The sequence below is a fragment of the Ochlerotatus camptorhynchus genome, unplaced genomic scaffold, assembly GCF_037179485.1.
Source record: "Ochlerotatus camptorhynchus isolate MF236.1 unplaced genomic scaffold, CSIRO-AGI_Acam_v1.1 ptg000192l, whole genome shotgun sequence".
Taxonomy (NCBI): Eukaryota; Metazoa; Arthropoda; class Insecta; order Diptera; family Culicidae; genus Ochlerotatus; species Ochlerotatus camptorhynchus.
In genome coordinates this window covers 4,410,265-4,435,000 of record NW_027040682.1, presented here as the reverse complement: position 1 = coordinate 4,435,000, position 24,736 = coordinate 4,410,265, and the positions used below count along the sequence as shown (strand labels likewise).

The 24,736-nt window shown below is 41.4% G+C and overlaps 1 long non-coding RNA gene across 1 annotated transcript; it reads left to right on the top strand.

The window, feature by feature from the left end:
- Positions 1–1,753: 1,753 nt before the first annotated feature.
- On the top strand, positions 1,754–4,584 carry LOC135702392 (uncharacterized). Its single transcript, XR_010517696.1, has 2 exons — positions 1,754–2,730; positions 2,800–4,584. It is a non-coding gene; the product is annotated as an uncharacterized LOC135702392 (long non-coding RNA).
- Positions 4,585–24,736: the final 20,152 nt, after the last annotated feature.

The following is a 24,736-nucleotide window of genomic DNA, read 5'->3' as shown; positions in this document are numbered from 1 at the left end:
CGCACCCATTCAACACACATGGGCCAGTACCAACAGCTTTACTTCCCTCCCCCGAAGGAAGACGTGACCAGAGATTTTTATGCCTCAGAAAAATCCCTGGGATTGAACCCAGACCCATTGGGGTGAGTAAACAGTCACGCTTACCACTACACCACCGGCGCCGACGCGGTTAATATTGCAAGCTTTGATATCGCAGCTGGGAATATCCAGTTAACAATACTCACCAGCTGCAAATTTCACCAAACTGTGGTGCCTCACTGGGGAGATTGAGTTTCATGATTTTTGCTTTACACCCGAACGCAACTTTAACTTCTGGTAGCTGGTAGCAGTCGCTTCGTGTCTGCCATCGGTGAAGACAAAAAAGAGATAGCACTATTATACCTTCTCTTTCTATGAAATCGAGGAGCAACGGAACCATGTTTGCGTCGATTTAACTCTCAGCTTCAACTTTACACGTTGTGAATAGTCTCGCAACATCAAAGGTGCTTGTAAAATCAATGTCATGCATGATATTTTGTTCCAATATCATGCTTGATATTGAGACTGTATGAGAGCGGAAAAATATCATTTGATTGATGATTTTGCCAACACTGTTTAGAAGCATTTAAAACCATCCTATCCGTACTAGACTCTTCCCGATCCGTATGGTACGTATGTATGTATCCGTATGTACATGGTAGGTATAGTTTGTTGAGCCGCTTATACTGTTTGTTAACAAGGTTGTACCAACCGGTGGAAACTAACGATTTTAAATTGGCTCACTACTTGTTTATCCTATTGGTCCCAAGAAAATCGATTAACTTACCCCATTCTAGTCGAAATTCTAGTACTACACTATGTTTGTTTTGATTCGCTATGAAAGTTTGACAGATAAAATAACTAAATAAGGGGTTCGTGGATTTTCCTATGTATCGAGGGGTGCATCGATTAGCTTGGGACCGAAGAGAGTACCAGATCTGAGCCAAAAAGTTGAGCACGATTCTTCGGGACCTCTAGTCTTAGAGTTACCTCTATGGTTGTACTTCCTCTTCAATGCCTTCGTTCGAATTTTACAAGTTTAGAGTGTACATATTTTTCAAATAGTCCCTACAACGTTGCCGAAGGCACCAAACCGATCGGACAAACAATTTTCGAGTAACAGTTTTCCGAAGATAAGCTTAATGTTTTGTATAGGCCCTTTTCATAAATAAGGCTTGATTAAAAATTGCAATTTGAATGTGGGAAATGGAATTTTTGGGCAAAAGGGACGTTTCTGCAAATGTTCAAACAAATAAAAGAATACTATAATAAATGGATTAGTGAATTAGTATTGAACCACCAACTTGCAGCACACTTTTAGTTGCGTAGAAGGTTTTGTATGAACGAAATAATTAGTTTTGTATATTTTTAGTTTTTATATATGTGTCAATATCACTTATGTGAAATTCATAAACTATTGAAATCATTGAAATTAGATTATACCCGACTTTTTCCCAGTTTTCCGGGATTTCCAGGTTGACTTGCCACTAAATCCACATCATTTGATAGTTCACATGTTCGCCACGAGAGGGGCAAGCTTTGTTCTTGCACTTACTCTCCCATACTCTTACATCCTTATCAGTCGGTCGCTGCATCCGAATGTGATGTGCCAATCGTTATCATTAATCAAAAAATAGCTCGCTGATTACTATTTACTCATCTTTTAGTATTACAAAATTGGTTCGAAATAGGAATAGGCCAAAATCAGGCTCAGTGTTTGGCCATCTCTTGAATCGATAGTTCCACACAGTGCCACACCGAATACCGTTGTAAACAGTCTTATTCGATCACAGCTTATCGGGGTATCAAGAATCATTGTATTCAAATGATAACTTCTGGAATATCTGGTTACCATTCTAAATTATAGAGTAGTCGAAAATTACACGGTTCGTACCAAGGACGTGCAGTGCAGGTTAAGTAATTCAATCATTTTATCATTTAAATTTCCTGTTCACACTCATCAAACTCAAGTCATAAAAAGTACACACATTCAAATCGACATCTCTTATCGAGCCCATTACTTCCTCTGTATGTCAATTTGACTCGGCACTGTTCTCTGCTATCTTCGTAATTGCATTGTACTTACAAAACGGAAGATCTGTTATTCTGCGATTACTTCTTCAAGCATCATAATTCACATTTCGATCGCATAGATTGAATCTCTTTCTCACACTGATTTGCATACAGTGGGCGGCAAACTATGAATCGAACGAAAATGTATAATTATACCTGCGATGACTAGCTCGGGAATTTTTGCTCGGGTTGAGCAAATTCCGTGGAAAATTGATGACCGAAAATGATCCAAAATATAAACAACCCACGCAGCAGGATCGCAAGGCAAACCTCGAATGCGTGATGACCCATTAGCGAAAAAGCGGGGCACGCGTTCAATTCAGCTCACGAAAGTGAAACCCAGCCAAGCATTTCCGGTGCATTCTTTTTCATCTCGTTATGAATGGATTGAAACAATAATAAAAAAAAAACTAACAGAAATCCGCTGTGTTCGTGTTTGGCTTCGACAAATATACAAACAACCATCCAACCAACCAACCGTCATAAAGCTTAGTAGAAAGACACATGATCTTGCGATTATGGCATCGTTCTCCGGCTACCGCTAGTTAGAATACAGCAAAGCGAACCATCAAAGTCCTACGGTAGTAGTCTCATCAGAATCCCGCTGCTGGAGTCGACAGATGTGAGTGATCAGAGTGTGTAAGTGTGCGCTTATGATTCCATGGTTCAATTAAGACTGACCTTTTCCTTTCCTTCGCTTCTTCATAGTGCTCGGATGCTGCTGCTGCTGCTGCCACCTAGCTCGTCGTTGTTGACCGTAACCGTGCGTCTGTGTCTGGACGGGCGTACACCGGACGTGTTAGGCTAGTTCACGATGTTCTGGGAACCGTTATAAATAGCTTAGTCCGTTTCATCATCGAACCTGTCTATCAACGTCGCGCATCGCAAACTACGAAGGAAAGATCATCAGCATCAGAATTATTTATAGCCGAGTTCGAAGTTATGAACGCACTTTGGCTACCACACGCATATGGTTCAAAAAACCTGCCAACTGCATCTCATCAACTAGTTTCAAGAATCGAGAGCAAGAACCCCGGCAAGAAGAAACATTTTGCTCTTGCTCTAACATAGCACGATGGGTGGATGGATGGATGGATGGACGCTGGTGGGAGATTTTCAAGATACCGATGAGATCGACATGTGTACAAATGATGCTGATGCTTGTAAGGGGAAAATTCTCATGACTCAGTGTAGGTTCACGACCATGATGGCCATTCCGCATGCTAGTTGTCGTAAGGTTGCCGCCATAATTGACGGTGCTTTCAGTTTGCAGTAACGATCGACGCCTCGATCGTGCTAATTTGTCCACAGTGAATTATCGGTTGGACGTGATTTTATGAGCGTTTGAATGCACCGGTATCGGAGCACTTTGTAGGGCTCAAGATATTCTAACAGAGAGGACAAAGTCTCACGCGGAAGTGCTCCCCTCCTCGCTAGTCATGCAACACACAAGATTAACCATAATTCACCCTGATTTGACCTGTACCTGGCGACCGATTACAACGTGCTAATTTATGGACATTCGCATAAGAGCACTAGGTACGCTTCTTTGATCCAACGGAGCGAGAAATTGCAACTTTTCTAGTCTGAAAGAGTCTGAGATTACGACACAGCTCCGGCGCCACAATGTAGGTTGCGCTTTTAATTCGTTTTCCAATCCTCCAGAAGATGATTAAGTTTGATTTATGTTTCTGCTAAGCATTGGAAGGCTCGTTTCATGATCTGTGAGCAAATATGAATGCGATTTTGATTGGCTCGCGGGGAACCAGTTGGTGGGAATCAATAAATTGTTTCGTTTGTATACGAGCCAAGGAGTACGTGGGATGTGCTTCTTGGTGACCAGGCAATGCAATAGCTCAGTAAAAAGAAATACGAATTTAACGCTCAATGTTATCTACAAAATACCTACTAGAAATTCCCAAGAACTTTCATCAGCGTCAATGCTTTACCGTTTTCAAGAACTGAGCGGATGCCATCCTTGACAGTTGATAAGAAGCCATCTGCGGGTTTATGTAGCTCGTTATCGGTCATGATTGCAGTGCTATAGAATGCCAGTTGTTACAATGTCGGGGAATCAAACGTTTCCGCATTTGTAGCTTCTTGCTGAAAATTATGGATTCATACCTTCTACCTAGTGGACAGGCTACACATAGTACAAACAGTTGTGGATTAATTTTGATCATTTTCCCATAATTTTAGCTCATTTGATTATATCATGACTAAGGCATGAGTTTCGGTCACCAGCCGAGGAACTGCAATGGCCCTGACAGATCTGATCTATGCAGGCAATTCGGGGAGAAAGGTCACATTACAAGAGGCTGCACGAAGCAACCGAGATGCATGCCATGCAAAAAAGGGGAAGGAAATGACCATACGACGGGAGGCTTCAAATGCCCAGGCATCCAAATTATCCCTATCAATTATCATTTTCACACCTATCTTTATCACCTATCTCTATCCCTATCACAACTGCTTCTATCAATGATACTATCAGTGATAGAAAAATGATAGATAGATGATAGAGGGTATTATCAGAGAACCTATCAATGATGGAGAAGTTATTATCCATCCCTATCTTTTGAGAGAACGTTTGTGATCAATCATTATCAATTAAACGACGTATAGTATCTCCACCACATTTTTGGAAAACTGTTTCATCTCTATCATTTTATATTATCATGCATGCCGAAAAACCTGGCATAGTGGGAAAAATGGTTTGTATCAGATAAGAATCTGCCAAACTTGTACAACAAACTATACAAAACATATGGAAATTTTCGGAATCGTGGTGACGTATAGAGACCGGAAATCGATGTCCGACGCCATTTTGAAATCCAAGATGGCGGCTTCTGGTTATAATAAAATCTGGGAAACATTATAAAATACCCTACAATATGAGTATTTTTGGAATCGTGGTGACGTATAGAAACCGGAAATCGATGTCCGACGCCATTTTGAAATTCAAGATGGTGGCTTCTGGGTATCCTATAATCTGGGAAACATTATCAAATACCCTTCAATATGGGTATTTTCGGAATCGTGGTTACGTCTCGAATCCAGAAATCGATGTCTGACGCCATTTTGAAATCCAAGATGGCGGCTTCTGGTTATAATAAAATCTGGGAAACATTATCAAATTCACTTCAATATGGAAATATTCGGAATCGTGGTGACGTCTAGAGGCCAGATATCGATGTCCGACGCCATTTTGAAATCCAAGATGGCGGGTTCTGGTTATAATAAAATCTGGGAAACATTATCAAATACCCTTCAATATGGGTATTTTTGGAATCGTGGTGACGTGTAGAGACCGGAAATCGATGTCCGACGCCATTTTAAAATCCAAGATTGCAGCTTCTGGTTATAATAAAATCTGGGAAACGTTATCAAATACCCTTCAATATGGGTATTTTTGGAATCGTGGTTACGTCTAGAATCCGGAAATCGATGTCCGACGCCATTTTGAAATCCATGATGGCGTCTTACAGTATCAGAAAAAATTGAGAAACATTGACAAAATCCATTCAATATGGATATTTCCAGAACCAGAAGCCGCCATCTTGGATTTAAAAATGGCATCGGACATCGATTTCCGGATTCGAGACGTAACCACGATTCCAAAAATACTCATATTGTAGGGTATTTTATAATGTTTCCCAGATTTTATTATAACCAGAAGCCGCCATCTTGGATTTCAAAATGGAGTCGGACATCAATTTCCGGTCTCTATACATCACCACGATTCCAAAAATAAGCATATTGAAGGGTATTTGATAATGTTTTCCAGATTTTAGGATAACCAGAAGCCGCCATCTTGGATTTCAAAATGGCGTCGGATATCGATTTCCGGTCTCTATACGTCACCACGATTCCAAAAATACCCATATTGAAGGGTATTTGATAATGTTTACCAGATTTTAGGATAACCAGAAGCCGCCATCTTGGATTTCAAAATGGCGTCGGACATCGATTTCCGTTCTCTATACGTCACCATGATTCCAAAAATACCCATATTGAAGGGTATTTGATTCAACAATATTTCACAATTATAATGTAACCGGAAGTTACCATCTTGGATTTAAAAATGATGGCGAACATTGATTTCCGGTATTTAGACGTCATCCTCGTTCTTAATATACCCATACTGTAAGGACAGAAATCAATTTCCGGCATCTACACTTCGTCCCCGGTCCGAAATATAAATATTGATTCGGATTGGAATGTTTTTTATTTTGACCATTTGGGAGGTGAATTGTCCGTTGTCCATTATAAAATATATTATTTCGAACTATCATTGATACAGAAAGAATCCCTATCTCTATCATGTGATAGTTAAACTATCAGATGGACCATATATCATGATAGCTAAAGGAAATGATATTGTTTCTATCTGTCCTATCCCATCATTGAGTATATCTATCATTTTTTCTATCATGATAGTATCAAAGATGGGATAGGGGTTCTATCATGATAGACTGAGAGAGAATCTATCAGATAGAAACCTATCACTGTGATAGGCCTCTATCTGATAGATGATATTATCACCATTTATCAGATAATTTTGATGCCTGCAAATGCCTAGAATCAGGGTTCTACATTTTCGAAACAAAGAAAAGAAAATGAACTCTCCGCAAATCGCTTCATTCCGAGCAATATCATTTTCGTGTAAGTCGTCGTGTTTCTTGTTATCGAGTCACGATGAACATTCCTCTTTTCAAACATGACAAGACTATCACTTGTTTCGTGTCGAGTGCTTCAGTTCATTTCATTTGAAGCAAAGACTTGTGTCCATTGACGCCATGAATGACTCGAAAACTGCTTCCTTCGTTTTTTTCCACTGGCACTTCAATTCAGGGCTCATTCGACTTGTCACGACCTGACGACGCAGGCTTCAAAATATAGTATCCGGATAGTATCCGCACAATATAGGTTGCCGATAGGGAACGCATCCAGATTAGGTGTAGTAATAATATATTATTTTATATTGAACAAAAATTAAATTAACGACTCCAAGATGGCGGCCATCGGGGTCAGGGATAGTCTCAAATACCTAGGGTTACCATATTAAAAACTTGAAAAGGAGGACATTTCATTTGAGGTTTGGAGATTAAGGAGGACAATGATTCCCTTTCTTAACATTTCTATCACAAAATTCACGATTTGCAAAGGTTCAATTGAGATCGTTCATAACTTGTAGTCGTTACCAATTCAATTCATATTCTCGTTATACTTCTGAAAAATGCATCAAACTAGCCTTCATAATTCATTTTTGATACTTGGAAATGATCTAGTCTAGTTGATTTGCATGAAAACTACAGCTTTACAGCCTTAAAACCATCCCAACTTTTATCATGTTCAAAAATCAGGATACATGTCATCTAAGCAACCTGTTAATTTTACCATAGAAAATTTTCAAATAAACCTTCTATTTTACCAGACTTATTCCTAGTAATCAATTTTGACAAACACCTCGAAAATCACACGATCAACAACAGAGAGATTTTCGAACACTATAATTTATTTTCGAAATGTAAAATTTATGTAAAAATTCAGACACATGGAACACAGCCTAAGACAACCGACTAACCGACATGACACTTAATTCTGACTTATGTCCGAAAATCCTAAACGTCCAATTTAAAAGTGCAATGATCCGAACTGTCAAAACCATACGATTTTTTGATCTAGATAAAAATAATTTGTCCAGAATAGATCAGACACGAATCAAGTCACAATTTTTGCATGCGGGTTCATGGCTTAGCTAAATATTTCCCACGAACACGGAGCCAGATGTAAGTAGTGTGTTTTGTTCATAAATTTTATTGTTTTTGCTATGGTCATTCATGTCGGTTTGTCGGTGCTAAGACTGTGTTCCATTTGATAAATTTTCACTGACACTTCGAAAATAAATTATAATGTAGGAAAACTGTTGTTGATCGTCCGATTTTCGAGTAATTGTTTGTCAAAATTGATTCCTGGTTTGTCTGAAATAAGTCTGGTAAGCAGGTTTATTTGAAAATTTTCCATCTGTCAAACATACGGTGTGTCTCAAATATTGAGCGTACACCTGAATGGGCAATTTTTCGAAAGACTGTGAGTAGATAGATTTTTGAAATCTTGGCTGGTGGTTGAACAACTATTTATTGATTTGTCGGTATAGCTTTGGACTTTATTGGCAGAGTGTGTATGAAGTTTAAGTAATTTCAGTAAATTCATAATTTCAGTAGTAGGCGGATTTTAGCAAAAAATTACCGGCATTTTAAAGATCTTTATTATGACTAAAGATGAGCAAAATTTCAATATGTTTGACTCATTGTATTTCAAGAAAATGTGTTTTTGTTAGGAAATCTAGTTTTTCTAAAATAACTCGAACTTCTTACACACTCATTCAAATAATCCCAATACTATAACGATGACCAATTAATGGTTGATGAGCCAGCAGTTGTGCTCGTACAGCTGTTTTTCTGAAATGTACGGACAGCTGTACGCTCAATTTTGAGATACACTGTAAGTTAAAATACACCAAATGGATCGGCACCAAATGTAGGGTGGTTGACAACTGTAGTATACTCCTAGTCCCACCATCGAATGGCATTTGCTAGATAAGATGAGGTTGCGACATCATTAAACAAATAAGCTCTGCAAACAACGCTCTTTGAAAACATTTTTATCAATATGTTACTGAAAAAAATGCAAGGATTAAAAAAGAGGACATTTTCGGGCAAAAGGAGGATGTAGAAAAAATATTGAAAAAGGAGGACATGTCCTCCTTTAGGATACCATATGGTAACCCTACAAATACCCCACAATATGGGTATTTTCGGAACGACGACGACATGAAGGTGCGGAAAATCGATATTCGACGTTATTTTGGAATCCAAAATGGCGGCCATCAAGTTTCCTAAAACGTGTCAAATACCCTAAGATATGGGTATTTTCGGAACGGAGACAACGCGTGGGTGCCGAAAATCGATATCCGATGCTATGTTGGACTACAATATGGCGTCCATAGGGTTTCAGAAAAGGTGTCAAATACCCTACAATATGCTTAGTTTCAGAACAGGGACAACGCGTAGATGCCGAAAATCGATATCAGATACCACTTTGGAATCCAATATGGCGGCCATCAGGGTTCAGAAAGTGTCAAATACCCTACAATATGGGTATTTTCGGAATGAGGACAACGTGTACATGCCATCGGGTTTCACAAATGTGTCAAATGCCCTTAGATCTGGGTATTTTCGGAACGGGGACCACGCGTAGATGCTGAAAATCGATATTCGATGCCATTTGTAGGCTATTTGACACTTCTTCTTAAATTGAATTTCAAGATGGCGTCGCACATCGATTTCTGCCTTCTAGATGTCAGCCCGATTTCAAAAAAGACGGCGTGACATCAATTTTCGGCATCTATGTCTCATCCCCATCCTGAAAATACCCATATTTTACGGTATTTGACACTTTTCTGCAGATCGGAAGCCGCCGTTTGGATTACAAAATGGCGTCGGATATCGATTCCCGGCTTCTGGACGTTACCCGGATTCTTAAAAAAAAAATCAGTCATCGCGATTTCAAAAATACCTATATTGATGGTTAGTTGACAATATTTCCCACTTGTTCTGAAATCGGAAGCCGCCATCTGGGATTTCGAATTGGCGTGGCATATCAATTTTCGATCTGTAGACTTCATACCGATTACAAAAATACCAATATTGATGAGTATTTGACTGTATTTTCACTTTTTCGTAAATCGGAAGGCACCATCTTCGATTTCAAAATGGCGTCGGATATCGATTTTCATCCTCAGCGTTTCCCACTTTTTTTTTAAACTGGATTTAAAAATGGCGTCGCATATCAATTTTCGATCTCTAGACGTCACCCCGATTAAAAAAGTAACCCATATTGATGGGTAAACAAACCACCCAACAATGATAAATTTTACAACCACGTGCACAGTTCTATGCGCACACGCTTAAATGAACCGAGTGTACAATCAACAAAAGTCATAAAAACTGCGCGAATTTGGATCAAACAGCTTCGCTTCAATGCAAAAGTAAGTTCATTTGACAATGAAAGAAGAAATGAACACGAGTCAAGCCAAAACAAACAGCATGAAAACCGATCGAAAGTGGTTCTGTTGATGTTGAAGGGGATCAGTTCGAAGAGAAGACAGAAGGACTTTCAATTGAAAGTGATGGTTGACAGCTTCGTCGTCGCTTGACGATTTTCGATTGAAAGTGACTTTGTTGGGCCCTGCTTGGCACCCTCCGCGCTAATTGTCTCAGAGCCAGACCACGTGTTCAGAGAGCAAGAACAGAAGCAAACAGAGAGGAACGAAGAAGAGTGTTCAGAAGCAGTTAGGGCTGCACTCAAATAAAGCAGAGCAAGTCAAACAGCTTTAAGAAGCTGTATCGAGAGGCGCCACGCCACATACCGAGTCGTGATGGCGAAGATCAGAGGTTCATCGATGCCCGCTGAAATGAGCCCTGAGAAGCTGAATGTCATCGTGGAAGGACTATTCCCGAAGCACGACCTACACCGTTTGGATAACAATGTACAGACAGTATCGAAAATTGCTACAGTTTAAGTCAAAACGCGCCATCTTACCTCGCATTATGTTTAAGTTAAATCGTATAGAATGCAGATTTCCGACTTATATGCGATGACTCATTTTTCCGTCGTACTGTAACACAAATTAAATCGGATTACATCGTAAGACTTTTCAAAATTAATTTGTTCCTATTACAGATTAAATCGTATATGATGTTAAGTCAAATCGTTTAAAATTAAACGAAAATATGCACGTATATGTACGTATAAGCCATTTATTTGCATTCTATACGAATTGTTTGTTTGTATATATCTTTATATATCACGAAAACAACTTTGAATATACGTGCATTCTGGTTGTCTGGGCAACGAGGGACTCGTAGCAGTGGCGAAAGGATTGAAAGCTCCCGGTTCGGATGGAATCACCCCAACGTGGCGTTGAAATCGGTGATCCAGGCGTCCCCGGACATGTTCAGGATGGTGCTGCAGAAATGCCTGAACGAGGGTCACTTCCCTGACAGGTGGAAGATACAGAAGCTAGTGTTGCTGCTGAAACCAGGAAAACCACCGGGGGATTGTCGGAGATGCAGTTCGGATTCCGGAAAGGGAGATCAACGGTGGATGCAGTTCGGATAGTGGTCGAGAGAGCCGAGTAGGCATCCAAACAGAAGCGGATAGGAGATCGATATTCATAACCATGATAACGATCGGCGTCAAGAATGCGTTCAACAGCACCAGCTGGGAGGCCATCGCCGAAGCACTACATAGAATGAGGGTCCCTGAGTACCTGGTCTACGAGACCGCGTGCTAATGCTGCACCTGCCCAAAGGAGTTGAGATCAGTGATGGAAATCAAGCTAGCATGATCCGATTTCCAGTTTGTCGTAAACTGTACAGATCGTGATCTGTACAAACTACGACCAACGATTAGCCCTCTTCCACAAATCGCAACATGTGCTTATTTCACGAGGCGAGAGAGAGTGTCTCTCTGTGAGTAGCATTCTTTGGCAGTTTGAGGTTACAGAACAATAGCGAATTTGTTTATTCCCAGGTTGGAATCAGTTCCAACCCAGTGCAAACCCAAACTTTTTTGTCAGAGCGAAAGTTGACCCGTGCCAGGTAATAAAAACAAACGATCAAAATGACGTTTGCTAGAAAACAAGCAGACCCTAATTTGATACCCAATCCAGGTTGGAGCTGGATAATAAACAAATTCGCTATAATCAAGCATCAGCAGATAGGGGTTGTGCTCAGCTGTACGCATTGAGATCTTTAGTTCATAGCGTGCAATCACAACAAGCCTTGCGTAGTATAAGTAATGTGCCGTGAGTGCACACAGCAATGATGTTATTATCGTCTTGCTCTCTTGAGATCTTGGTAACTCACTGTTCGAAATTCTCTCTGCGTATTGACGAGTGCACGGATGGATTTGAGTTCACTCACTCGACAAAAAGTGACACAACAGCGGGGCCCTGTTTACTAAAAATGAACACATATATGTTCATTTTTAGGCTCTGAACCATTTGGTGGATTATTTTAACTTTTGGTTAAAATTTGACAGATGAAAAGTTATCGATTAACCCTGCTATCCGAGCGTGGTTACTTCTGACAGACAAGAAGTTAAATTTTGACGACCGTGGCTCGAAAACCGGTCGATCGACAGCACGGGGATTTTCGAACATAAGAAATAACTTTCGAAATGTCACTTTTAACCACGAGTTAAATTTAACTCGGCAAATGGTTCACAGCCTTAGTAAACAGGGCCCCGCTGTTGTGTCACTTTTTGTCGAGTGAGTGAACTCAAATCCATCCGTGCACTCGTCAATTAGTGTTAAGAGTCAGAGTTCATCGTTAGCTTATGATGATGCCAAAAAATCTTGTAGCAGGTGTGTGCGTATTCATTGATCGCTGGAAGCGATTTTTCGACATCACTGGTTGAGATCGTTGGTTTTGCGGACGACGTCGCCTTGACGGTTACAGGCGAGACGCTGAAAAAGGTGGAAGTGTTGGCAACCGAGGCGATCGACATGATTGGTAACTGGATGCAAGGAGCGAAGCTGCTGATATCCCACCGTAAAACTGAAGTGCTATTGGTCAGTAACTGTAAAGCAGTGCAGCGTACAGAAAACACCGCCATAGACGAGTGCACGGGTGAACTTTAGCTCATCTACTGAAATTTTTTTGACACAACAGCGGGGCCCTGTTTACTAAAAATGAACACATGAATAATGCTCGCGTAACATTTGAAAAGGGCCTATCAACTTTTGTAAATAATTTGCTAGGTCCTTTTCACGAGAACCGAAGTACGCCCATGCAAACCAAGAGCACTATCGGGAAGGGGAGAATTTCCTCTGGCCGATGGTGTTGTTAGTTTGCGTGAGTGCGCGAAAAAGGCTTAACAAGTTTTGTGTACATAAGTTGATAGACCCGTTTCAAATGTTACGTGAGTATTATTCATGTGTTCATTTTTAGTAAACAGGACCCCGCTGTTGTGTCACTTTTTGTCGAGTGAGTGAACTCAAATCCATCCGTGCACTCGTCTATAGCCTCAAATCGCGTGTTGAAATACCTGGGAGTGATGATCGATGAACGCCAAAAATTCAAAAATCACGTTGAATATGCCTGTGAGAAGGCTTTGAAGGCTATCAAAGTGATAGCTAAAATCATGAATAACTCTGGTCCAAGCAGTAGTAAAATGCGAGTCATGAGTGCGTACAGAACCATCTCGTTGGAAGCAGTATGCGTTATCACTGTAATGATCCCTACTGGCATCACTCTGGCGGAGGACGAGTACTACAGGCGAAAAGAAGCCGAATCTTGAAAACTATAGACATTTTTGGGAATTTTAAAGATGTGAGATTTTCAGAGAAGTCCACAGAACTTCAGAGGTGTTCTGAGTTGTTCCGAGTATTTCGAGGTAGATCAGAGAACTGTAGAGCCATTAGTTAATTGCAGGAACATTTGAGAAGTTACAAGAATTATGAAACATTCCATGATTTTCTGGAAATTTGCTAGGTATACGGAGATTTTTCATGAATGTATTAAAAAAAAGTAGAAGGGTCTGTGCCCAGGGGCACGAACGGAAGCTTGACGTAGGACCGCTAGTGGACGGAATAAATGTGAAGAGCATTTAGTTCTTTTAATTGATCAATTATCTATCATCTCAACTCTTTCCGTTTTTGAATTGTAGGCGTACCAAATTTGTAGTAATCTTTTTCAAAGAGAAAGTTGATTAAGAGAATCAATCAAAATCACTTGCACTCCTGCTTCCAAGTTTGGCTACAAGATTACAACTCTGGAGAGCATTTTGTGTCGTCGTTGGGGGCTTATGGTTCTGAATATGGACAAACAAGCACAAATAAATTCTATTCCAACTCTTTACTGATGTAAGCTTGATGGCCCTGAAAGGGCCGTTCTATTGAAGAGGACATCCATGGCCACTTACGCTTGGCGTGTTTAGTGTAGGTGACAGCATCACGGACCTCATTTTCCAGGAACACCTTCAGCACACCTCTTAGATCAGACCGGAAATACGTTTGACACCACCACGGCGAGCCAGACGACCGATGGCGGTTATCTCGAAGAACTTTGCGCCTCCTTTACCAGACCTTTTCCTCCTTTGCCACGACCAGTCAATTGTTGCTTGTTAGGTGTGAAGGAGTGGACTAGCCACCACCTTTCTACTGCTGCTATTGCTGTTCCTCACGCCGTCCGAAGCAAAAGTGAGCTAATGCCATACAGCAGCGCTCTTTTATATCTTTTCAGGATAAAGCAGAATGATGTGCAACCAAGTGGTATAAAAGCTACAAAGACTTCCCCCATTATGAGTAGTTTGCTATCAAGTAGCGACACTGGCTCTTTTCCTTTTGCGTACACGGCGAATGAGAACTACCCAAATTTGAGTTTAGTTCACTGATAATCGCCAAAAGTGCAGGAACTCAGCGATGAATAAATTTGTCTCATGGTTTCCTGTGGAAAACCTAAACAATTTGCCAGAAAATGAGGAAATTGACGAAAATTTTATTCAGTCTCGGAGTAGCACCAATAGACTAAGTGAATCCAATCTTCACTTTTCTCAAATTTTTCTCTGGAAAATCCTGGAAAAACCTGGGAAAACATGAGGCAAATTTACTCATCGCTGAGTTCCTGCACTTTATTTCTTATTTCTGAGATAACTATACACAAATTTGGGTCGATCTCATTCGCCGTGATATCACCTTGAAAGATATCGGCGCCGGTGGTTAGCGTGATTACCTCTCACCCCAGCAGGCCTGGGTCCAATCTCAGTCGGCGCCACCGGCATGTTCTAAGGCATAACATCTCTGATCACGCCTTCTTTCGGGAAGTAAAGCCGTTGGTCCCCGGTTGAGTTGATGGGTCGATTGGTAGGGTCCAGATGTGGGAGCTGCCTCCCTGGCGTCAGTAGCATTGAAGCTCAGTACGGAAAACAAATCTCGCGTCACTTTTCAATAGGTCCTATCTACATTGATCGATTCTCTTCATCGACACTCTCTTTCATAAATAACTCGGCTTCACAAATGTTTCCTGCCGTCTTCGTCGAATTAGATGCTAGATTGTTGCTTCTTCCATCGAAAATATCCGGCCGTGGCGATTCAAAGTTGATCAAGGTTGATCAAAATAATGTATACCCCTGCTTCCAGTTTGATTACATGAGCATTTTGAGTGGTCGTTGGTTCTGAATATGGACAAACAGGCAGATGAATTCTATTCCTACTCTTTACTGTTATAAGCTTGGTGGTTCTGAAAAGAGCCGTTTTGTTGCCAAAGTTGGTGATGATTTAACCTCCGAAACCAAACAGAGTGCGTCTCTGTCACTTCCAAACGTAGATGTCATCCATGGCCGCTTACGCTTGGCATGTTTAGTGTAGGTGACAGCATCACGGATCTCATTTTTCAGAAACACCTTCAGCACACCTCGTAAATCAGATCGGAGATACGTCAGACACCACCACGGCGAGCCAGACGACGGATGGTGGTTATCTCGAAGAATTTGCGGTTGGTCCTGAATATGGCGATGAGTGTGCAAAATATTACGCATTTGCATCCTCACTATTCGCACGCGCCCGAAGATCGGAGGCGAATGCCAGTTCGCCTTGTTTCGTCTACTTACTACTCTTTGACGACTGTGCTGGGGAAGCAGCATATGCATGTAGGTATTTGATGGATTTGTTAGTTAATTCGACGCTTTTGGACAATGCTGAACATTTACCAGTTTTTCAATAATTTCTTGTTGAAAATCAACATTTGGAAGCGTTGTTATCGATGCGTAGCCATATTTCGGATCGATCGGTGATAAAATTATTGAAATTGGACCAGGGGCAGCTGAGTTATTAACGTTCAAAATCTTTCTTAATTTGTTACATGTTCCATTTTCGGTTTTCACAAAGTGTACCCCCATATAGAAATCAAAGACGTAGTCCTACGTCAAAAAAATGATGCATGCATTTGTTATCTAAGTTTAGAGAAAGAAAATTGAAAAAAAATTACGCACGCAAATTTGAAGAAATAAACAAGTAAACCAGTAGAGGTTTGAAAAAAAAAATTAATTGAAAATAAACTACAAGCTATGAAAACATTCACTTATTACGGAAAATCGTGATAAATTTGCGAAATTTTACGGTACCTAAATTTAAGTTTGCGATTACTGACTCCGTTTTCGACCTATTGGCCCGAGCTTCATTTAGCATGAGATTAAATATTAATACATGCACAAAAAATCAGTCCCATCTCATTTAACAAATTCGCTCATAATTCCACAAAATATTTTAAATCAAACGACGATTATTTCCTACACTATTTCCTGTTTCTGAAATTCTCCACCAGAACCAAAACACCACTTACCACATTATCATCGAAGTCCCATGCCTTCGGCTGTCGATTTCCGGCTGATGGCGGCGGCACAAACGGCTTCCCACAGACTAACAACCAGCAGCAGGACATCATCACTATCAACACGACTCTTGTGACCCGGAGCATCCCGAAAACGGAACCACCTTTGCTGCTGGGGACATTCTTCCTGCTGGCATCTCGCCCACCTACTCCAGCCGAAGCCATCGTGTCGACCTCGATTCTTCTACCTACTTTTTCCTCGAAGGTGAACCCTTTTCTTATTTTTATGCTGACCACAACACAACACTTCCGAACTTGACGGGGCTTTTCACCTTCGTAAGCTATTTTTCTTCCTCTCTTCTTCACAGATTTCTTCTACACTGGGCTTCTGAACTGGCCACACTTGAACGACACCTTTAATTAATTTCGCGTCTTCTCGGACATGGCATGCACATTCTCTTGGACTTGGACACTTGAGACTACATGTTAAAAAAAAATCAGCTTTTTATTGCATTTCGCAGATACTGACCAGATTTTGGCTTCGACCTGGCGCCTTGACTGCCATTCAACTCCCGTGATATTCCCCGGAGGGATGTAATAAAAGCAGCTGATCCGGCTGGAGTTGGAAATGGGGTGGGTGAAAGGGGTTCAACGTGAACAGAATTCTGGCGTCAACGGCGACGAGACATCCGAGGGAGATCCCGAAGGGTCACACACTTTCATTCATAAAACCTCGCACTGGCAGCGTCCTTGCGCAAAATCCTACGATGAATCATGCACACATTGTTGGCTGCTTTTGTTTACGTTTTGAATTTTTGAAACTGACAGGTGATACTGAAACCGGTGCGGACTTTCGAAACACTTTCCGAAACACTGGTATATTAGCTTCTCCACTAAGAAAACAAATCGATTTTCGCTCCGTAAATCATGGAATTTAATTACACTCGCTGAACCCACTGACTTTCGTCGGGAAACACGATAAAGAAGGACACAATTTCATACAACTTCGACAAGTTAAATTGCCAGCACGCAGGCGCTACGTTTGTCACCCCCTGTTGAATTCACGAAATGACAACACTCTAGTTAGCAGCATAAGCAACAATGAAAACGATGGTAAAATTCGAAACAGCAATGAATTTAAAAAAAAACACGATGTAAACAAAAACCGATCGACGAAAAAAATAACAATGCAAACATGGAGTCTCGCACACGAATCTCAAACCAACCGACAGCCCGACGGACAGCGATAGACTGAATGATGGAATCATTAAATGAATTTCTGAGCAGTCCTGACTTAACTTTACTTAAATGGGAGAGAGTGAACAAAAATAATGATCGCACGCTTCCAACTGGCACACACACTGGCAGTTGCAGAAGAGTGCGGAGTTGGGATCGTTGACGATCGTGCTTTGGAGAATGAATGCTGGAAGCAATGAACAAGAAATACTGGAAGTATCCAAGTTCATCAGGACGTCGATGAACCGCGTTTGGGACCACTGGCAAAGGTAGAAACTCAATCTTTGAGTTCTAAAATTTAATATTCAAGAACAGAATTGACGGAATCCTTTTTCCATCGAATTTGTTCTACCACTTCGCATTTTCTCGAGCCCACATCTGGCGATTTACTTAATTTACGAGGTTCATAATGTATCCAATTGTTTGCTGTAGAGAAGCAGCAGGTCAGCACGACTTCTGAATGTGGAGATTTTTTTTTTCATTCCTTTATTTAACGTCGGTCTCTGTTCCGCAATCTAGTGCCAATCACCGACGGACATCGATTGCCATCCATTGACGGCAATCGAATGTGCAGGAAGGCAGCTTCCACACCTGCGTAGGATATCGCACCCATTCACAACACACATGGGGCCGGGACCAACGGCTTTACTTCCCTTCCGAAGGAAGACGTGACCAGAGATTTTTATGCCTCAGAAAAATCCCACCGACCTCGGCGGGGATTGAACCCAGACCCATTGGGGTGTTAGAAAGAATGTTGAGATTAGTGCCTTCGAAAACATGAAGTGAAAGGATTCCATCAATTTTGTTTGTGAAAAATAGTGATCGACGATCGTACACACGGTCGACCGATGAAGATCTTACCAGAACTTTACCGGAATTCTGTCGATTAAAAAATAAATGGTATGTAACTTAAGGATTTCAAAATCAGACGACGACCGATATTTCACTTAAGGTTTGGAATAATAGATAAGCAAAATCTATAATTTATTAACCACCAAATATGCAGAGTCTGTGAAGTGTTCGAAGGATCTCAACTTTTCAAATAAATGATAAGACCTGTACTCGAAAAAAATGCACCAGACAAAAGTGTTCGCCAAAAATTTATTTTAAGTCGGATTTTCTTGAAACTTTCAGGGAATGAAAACTAATACATATGAATTATGTTTCGGCATAATTACTTTATTCAATTTCCTTTCCATCGCTGAAAGCCCGCACCTTTCCCTTAAGACCCCTCATTACATTTTGTGCAATGGTGGAGCCGACCTTTTTGGTCACTTTCATTCATTCTTTCTTCAACTCCAGCTCGCTCTTAAACACCTTGGACGATTTTCGAACTTTGGCCTTCATTATGGTCCAAAATCTTTCCACCGGACGAATCTCTGGTGAATTTAGGGGGTTGGCGGTTTTTGGTACAAAAACAACGTTATTGTCTCTGTACCAATCCAACGTCGATCGCGCGTAATGGCATGATGCCAGGTCCGGCCAAAATAATGTCTCGCCTCCGTGGGACCGCAGGAAGGGCAACAGACGCTTCTGGAGGCACTCGGTGCGGTAAATTACGTTGTTGATGGTACCCATTGTGATGTACGGTTTACTCAGTTTACCAGAGCAAGAATTTTTTGGCGAATTTGTCCACTTTCTTCTTCCTTATGTCTTCCGGAACATCAAACCGTGATTTGTCAACGTAGAACTCCAGCCCCGGTATCTGCTTTGCGTCTGCCTTGATGTAGGTTTCGTCATCCATAACCACACACATCGGTTTCGTTAACCACTCTCGATACAGCTTCCTTGCGCGGGATTTGACCGCCGTGTTCTGTTGATCACGCCGGTTCGGTAGCTTCCGGACCTTGAATACACGAAGCCCAGCTCGTTTCATGGTTTACTTAACGAACCAGGCGGAACACTTTGCCTCCAGAGCCGCGTCGCGAATCAAAAGGTTCGGATTACGCTTGAAATAATCCAACACCTTCCGGGCCTTCACAGGGTCAGCTGTCTTCGATTTTCTTCCACTTCCAGCCCGCCGCTCGGTCGTCTGGGACTCTTTAAACCATTTTACCACCCGAGACACAGTTGTATGGGTGATTCCCAGTTGTCTTCCGATCCATCTCATGGTCGCAGTCGGATTTTCCATGACGGCGCGCAAAATTCTCCGGCGATTTTCTTCTTGTTTCGACGACATCTCAATAGCCACAGAACTGATTGTTATGAAATTTTGCACATGTGAACAATTCACTCCAAACTATTTATACCCAGATTTTCATCAATTTTTACCCACGGATAAAAAAGTTACACACGGATAAAAATGGTGCATTTTTTTTTTCGAGTACAAGCCTTAAACACTTGAATGGAACAGCCGCAGAGGTGGAGACAGCGAGACAGCAGGAGGAATGGCTCCACATATGGCGAATAAGTGAAATGATGTCATGCCAATTTAACAGAGTGACAATGGCCACCCTATGACCCTGGAATAGGTTCTGAAAGCCCAGCAGGAAGTGACCAATCTCTGATTTAAACAAAAACTAGTTATGCGGTATATCCAGAATTTAAGAAACAATTCAGAGACCATTTTTTCTGTTACGGGGCATTAGAGACCATGCAAAGACACCATATGGCCACCCAATGTCCTTGGAACAAGTTCCGGAAGCCCAGAGGAAGTGGTGTTTTTCGTATTGAAGAAAACCAGACGTGCGGCTAATCGAAATATTCAGAAATTCCTGGACAATTCATTACAGATCATGCCAACTGAACAGAGTGACAATGGCTACCTGAAGTATTCGGAACTGGTTCTGAAATCCCAGGAAATAAGAACAATCAATCTATTTCTACTATAAACAGCCATGCAGTTTATCTTATCGGTTTAACGAATATATCATTCGAAACCATGACAATTTACAAGATTGACAATGATCAGCTGTGGTGAGCCGAAATTCCCAGCTACCAAACATTCATCACTAACATGACGAGATGACCATTAGACTGATGCAAAAATTGTTAAGCAATTATTTAAGAGATTGATAATTTTATGGCAAGATTAAGCAACTGTATTGTGGGCAACACTGTATTCTGCAGTGTGACATAGTAGCCATGGTTTTTGTCCTCTATTCTACGCGCCACAAACACCAATGTTGCCTGCTGAACAGTTGATTGAGCATAACCATAAGACATCGGTGACTTGAATCATTAATAATTTTTATTCCTTACATTTGATCGAAAAGTGGTCTTGAACAAAGTTGTAGCTGAGAAAATTTTCAACAAGCTCAGCTATAATTTTCTATAGCAGAGTAAACTGGTGAATTTTGAGATTTATATGAACCGAAATTATGGTTTCTCCATAGTAATTTCCATATAAACTTCAAATTGTTTGTGCGAAGTCAGTTTCTTATCAAATGAGTTTAAACTTTCGGAGGCTAGTCAGGACCCGATTTGAAACCGTTTCAACACTGTGGAGCGAAAATTTCTAATTTTGCATCAGTCTAATGACCATTATATTCCCTGAACTGCTGTGGTCTCCAAATTAACGAAAACAGTCTGAAAGTTTTGAAACGCATCACGGCCACTTTCTTTATGGTTCCAGGGCACTGTTCCAGGGACATTGAGCCTCTCTGCTCGATTGGCATGTCACGAATCCCAAGTAACAATTTGGGTTTTATGAGGGTTCTGAAGACCATGATTTCGACTTGTGGAATGCTTTAAAACTACGATTAAACTTACAATGCTACTTGGGATGACAAATCCATAACATTCTGAAAATTTTGATATGCCAAATGACCAGTTTGGAAGAATTGAGAGGATACAGTTTTCATTCTTGCCTTCATCGCAAGGAATGGATTCTAATTGAAAGGTCCCGCTATTTATACCCTTCGAAGAGTGAGAACACCCTCCAAAGGCGCGCCCTAGAACCTGTTCCAGAGCCATTGGCGGACCAATGTCAGTCTGTTGAATTAGCATGGAATCTAATGACATGTCCATAAAACTGAAAATTTTGATATGTCGCATGACTAATTTTTGATGACTTCAGAGATTGGCCACCTTCTCCGAGACTTCCGAAACCTGTTCCAGTGACATAGGGTGGCCATTATCATTCTACTTAATTGAAATGACCTCTAATGATATGCCCATGAAATTGTGGAAATTTTTAGGTTTCCGGAAACTGTTCCAGAGCCATTGAGTGGCCATGGTCACTTTGTTGAATTGGCATGGAATCTAATGGTATGACTCAGTGATGCAAAATATCATGACACTCACGTGACACTCGTCTACGCATAAACCGACCATCGCTGACAGAACGTTTTGTCACGCAATGAGAGGTAGAGCCATGGCAAACAACAATCACCAGTAAGTGTCGCTGCTCACAGGCAAAACGTAACACTCGCTGCTGATTATGTAAAACACAGCGAAAACAGTGAAGACTTCTGCAGTACGATGGTGAGAAAAAGCGAAACGACAGAAGAAAATGAAAACAATGCCTAAGCATTTCAAGTTCGTCTCGGCAGGCGCGACTGTGTGAGTTAATAACAAAGCATCAGGCAATATTAAACGGAAGCTGTTAGGCTCACTCACCAACACACTCACATAATCAAGCAAAGCAGCAACTGCTTCAAAACGAGCACAGATGAGTGGCGTGATTGTCGAGAATGATCAGATCGGTGATGGATCACAACCGAAGACAACATTCACCAGTTGCTTTTTACTTTTTTCGTCAACTTGATGGATGGTCATGGAGAGAGCTTCGACGAGCATATTGATAGGAATGTACAAAGCGTTACTACCATCATCCGTTTGACGATTGTGATTGTGATAGGTCGCAACTCTGGGTATGACTTGACATCTCGCATGACTAGTTTTTGCAGAAATCAAAGATTGGCCTCTTTATTTTTTTTCCTCTGTTCGGGACCTAACACTACTTCGACCAGTAAATTGATCTATTGTTGTATATCCCGTGTCCTTAGTTTAGTGCATGTCGTATTACTCCATCACTATTGAGAAAAGATGAAGTATTCGATTTTTTTACAGTTGTCATTCTCGCATTTACCGCAAGGATCCGACTCTAATCTAAAGGTCCCATTATTTATACCCTTCGGAGTGTTGAAACACCCTCCAAAGGCGCACCCCTCTGTCAGTCAAAATTGGATTCCTTAGCAACAAAATTAAGGAATGACACCGATAATGACCATGCATCAGAACCCTAGTCTTAACCACTTCAACCTAGGGAACAACGAATATAAGATTAGGAATCACATAGATGAAGACTAATTAATTCATTTTTTCCTTGTTTCAAGATCATCCTCGGTGGACAAAGCCGAATCTTGTCACTATCAACAAGGCATAAAAAGTAACAAAAACTAAGATGTGTTCCTTGGATTACTGAAGTTCCCCTTGTTTGAAGTAGTCAGGACTAGGAATCGGTGGTAGATCTTACATCCCGAAACGTACCACGAAAAGGAGATCTACCCACTTTACGGGGCATGCCACTTCATATGAGGCTCCAAAACCAATTCCAGGGATATTGAGTGGCCATTGCCACTACTAAATTAGCACGGTCACTTATGGCTTGTCCATCAAATTGTGAAATTTAGATATTCCGCATGACTAGGTTTTGTTAAATTAAGAGATTGACCATTTCCTCCAGGGCTGCCGAATCCTATTACAGGTGCATTGTGTATTAATTTTCACTCTGCTCAGTTCAGAGGGTGCCCAATGAATTGTCAATTAAGTACTGAAAATTTTGATATATCACTCGTCTGATTTTGTAAAAATCAAAGATTAGCCACCTGTTCAAAGAGCATTGGGTGGCCATTGTCACTCTGCTCAATTGGCATGATGTCTAATGAATTGTCTACAAATTTCTGATAATTTTGAGATGTCACATACCTATAGGTTTTGATGAAGTCATGGATTGTTTATCCAATCTGAGACTTCCGGAACCTGTTCCATAGGGTGGCCATTGTCATTCTGCTCAATTGAAATGGCCTCTATTGACATACCCATGAAATTTTGAAAATTTGTATTTGCCGCATGATCAGCTTTTATTGAAATCGGAGATTGCCCACTTTCGCCTGGGCTTACGGAACCTGTTCCAGGGTTATTGGGTGGCCATTGTCAACCTGTTGAATTGGAAATGTAGCCTGTTGAATTGACTTACTTACCTTACCTTACCAATCAGGCTAAGGCCTTGTTGTCCTCTGCTGTCCGAAGAAGTCGTCTCCACTCTACTCGATCCATGGTCACACTTCCCCTGCCTCGTAGTCTGCGAAGGGTCCGCAGGTCACCTTCTACTTGGTCGATCCACCTTGCCCGCTGTGCGCCTCTTCTTCTTGTTCCTGTTGGGTCGCTTTTAAGAACCATTTTCATTGGGTTGTCGTGCGGCAGCCCACCGCAGTCGCCCAACTTTTGCAATGTGCACGATGGATGGTTCTCCCAGCAGCTGGTGCAATTCGTGGTTCATTCGCCTCCTCCAAGTTCCGTCATCCATCTGAACTCCACCGTAGATGGTACGCAACACCTTCCGTTCGAAAACACCAAGGGCGCGTTGGTCCTCCACGAGCATAGTCCAGGTCTCGTGGCCGTAGAGGACCACCGGTCTAATCAGCGTCTTGTAGACAGTCAACTTCGTGAGGCGGCGAATTTTATTCGACTGGAGCGTCCTCCGGAGTCCAAAGTAGGGACATAATGCGTCTTTGAATTTCTCTGCTGGTATCATTTTCGGCGGTCATCAGTGAGCCCAAATACACGAACTCATCGACCACCTCCATTTCGTCACCGTCAATCTAAACTCGGGGTGGGAGGCTAACATTGTCTTTCCTAGAACCTTTTCCTTTCATGTATTTTGTCTTTGATGCGTAGATGGCAAGTCCAATCCGGCTAGCTTCAGCCTTCAGTCTGATGTACGTTTCTGCCATCGTCTCAAAGTTCCGTGCCATGATGTCAATGTCATCGGCGAAGCCAAGAAGCTGGATGGACTTGCTGAAGATCGTACCACTCGTGTCTATCCCACATCTTCTGATCACACC